At 42.4% G+C, this 2,500-nt stretch overlaps 1 protein-coding gene across 1 annotated transcript in view; it reads left to right on the forward strand.

Moving 5' to 3' along the window:
• The window catches only part of LOC105912815 (kielin cysteine rich BMP regulator), a 90,714-nt gene that overhangs the window by 81,852 nt on the left and 6,362 nt on the right, over positions 1-2,500 (forward strand). The window lies entirely within an intron of this gene.

Below are 2,500 nucleotides of genomic sequence, written 5' to 3' on the forward strand. Positions count from 1 at the left end.
TTATACAGTGACCTCCATTCTGGTCTTATATCATGACCCAGTCTAAGAACTGTGCGCCAAGGTGTGTCAACTTTACCATTTAAAACTCTTTTATTAAAAACTTTCACACAGGCCTGATACAACTGTTTCCCACTGACACTGCTTAAAACCAATGTCATCTCAGGCTCTAAGAACGGACCTATGCTCCCATCCAGCTTGGGTGAGAGGATCAAATCTGGAAACCTGTCTTGCTCATTTGGAATAGCTGCCTCTACACAATACTCTCCCAACATTTTAAAATCATCTACTGTTAGAACAGCCCGCCATTTATCCAAAAATTGAGCAGTTGCCCGAACAGACCTAACCCCCAAATGGTCTGCCACCTTCTTTATGTCTACAAAGTTTGGTCCAGCCAGATCAAAAACAGTAATGTCCAAATGTGCTCCAAAGACCAATGGCTCTTGCAATAACCAATGGAGAGAAGTTACTGGTCCATTCCTCTGTACAATAAACAAATCCCAGATTTTAAACAAGCTTCTATAAAAAGGTGGTAATCCCGAGGTGTCCATTAAATGGGGGGTCATTAGGAACAGGGACTTATCTAGCCCCAATCCTCCACAAGTTTTTAAAATACTACAGCTTACACCCCGCCAGGCAACATCTGAAGGCCCACTCAGAAGTCTCTTTATGAACTGCATCCGAAAGGCTGCAGTCCTACTTTGCATCTGCATAAAGCCATGTCCACCTTCGTCCTTTGGCAGAAACAAAACTGCCTGAGGGACCCAGTGTAAATTATCCCAAAAAAAATTAACCAACAAAGATTGTATTTTGCACAAAAGGTCTGGTGGGGGGTCCACACAGGCCAGCCGGTGCCAAAAACATGATGCTACCAAATTATTAATTATGAGTGTACGCCCCCTATAAGACATTCTTGGGAGCAGCCATTTCCACTTTTCAAGACGCCCTTTCACTTTTTCAAGTGCACCCTCCCAGTTTTTTTGCACTTCTGTGTCATTTCCTAAAAAAATGCCCAGATATTTAAAACCATCCTTTTTCCAAAGCAGACCGCCTGGGAGGTTAGGGACTCCATTAGCCAACCATTGGCCGAGCAATAAAGCCTCGCTTTTCGACCAATTCACTTTGGCTGATGATACCAGCCCAAAATCATTAAGTATATTTAAAAGTGCTGTTATATCCCTTTCTCCATTTATCAATAAAACTACGTCATCAGCGTAAGCTGACAGACGGAGAGGATTGATACACCTGGGTATGGAAATACCGTTTAAACGTATTCTCAATGTATTTAAAAGAGGCTCTATTGCAAGGGAACAAAGCATCCCGGATAAAGAACATCCCTGCCTCACACCCTTGTTAACTTTAAAAGGAGCGCTTAATCCACCATTAATCTTCAGGATGCTCTCCACATCGCAGTACATGACTTTGAGCATGCTTATGAATGTTTCACTAAAACCAAAAGCACCTAAAACGTCCCATAGATATTTATGTTCCACTCTATCGAAAGCTTTTTCTTGGTCTAGTGATATTAAGCCAACATCAAGCTTTAATATCCTCAAGACGTCAATTACGTCGCGAATCAATGACACATTATCTGCTATAGATCTGCCGGGTACACAGTACGTTTGATCCGCATGGACAACTTGCTCCATCACTTTGCTAAGCCTTTTGGATAAAACTTTAGATAAAATCTTATAGTCACTACACAAAAGTGATACAGGTCTCCAGCTCTTTATTTCCGTGAGGTCACCTTTTTTAGGGAGGAGAGTGAGGACTGCTCTGCAGCAACTCACCGGTAGACGCCCTCCGGCTAAGCTGTCGTTGAGAACTGCTAGCAAGTCTTCTCCCACTTCCGACCAAAAAACCTTATAAAACTCGGTCGGAATGCCGTCAAGGCCCGGGGCTCGATCACCCTGCAAAAGTTGAAGGGCGCTCTCCAGTTCCTCCAAAGTAACAGCGATGTCAAGCCCGGCCAGTGTCAAGCCCGCCCAGCGCACCATTCACCTTAGTACCCAACAGATCAGCTAAAGCACTTCTTTTTGCCATCAAATTCTCAATGTGATCGTGACCATTGTTATAAGCTAGATCTTGAGCTTCAAGTAACTCTTCCTCCAAAGTCTCTATAGACCGAGTTATGTCCTTTGTGATATTATGAGTGTACTGCTTACACAACTGTTGGATTTGTATTTTCCCAACATCCCACCACTGTTGTAAGGATTTAAAAGATGATTTCTGTGTTCTAAAATCATCCCAGAAGAGTTTAAACACATCTTTAAAATATTTGTCTTGTGTCAAATTTGTGTTGAAGTGCCAATACGCACTCCTTGGCTTAAGATGCCTTAAAGTTACTACACACTGTACTAGACTGTGGTCTGAGAAACTTACAGGCGTAATCAAACAGTTTCTAAAAATGTTGAGATGGTGTTTAAAACTGTAAAACCTGTCTAGCCTAGCTAATGAAAAAGTATTATCATAAGTGTGGGCCCATGTGTATTGTCTCTGCTCG

This window comes from Clupea harengus, chromosome 3 (assembly GCF_900700415.2).
Source record: "Clupea harengus chromosome 3, Ch_v2.0.2, whole genome shotgun sequence".
Classification (NCBI taxonomy): Eukaryota; Metazoa; Chordata; class Actinopteri; order Clupeiformes; family Clupeidae; genus Clupea; species Clupea harengus.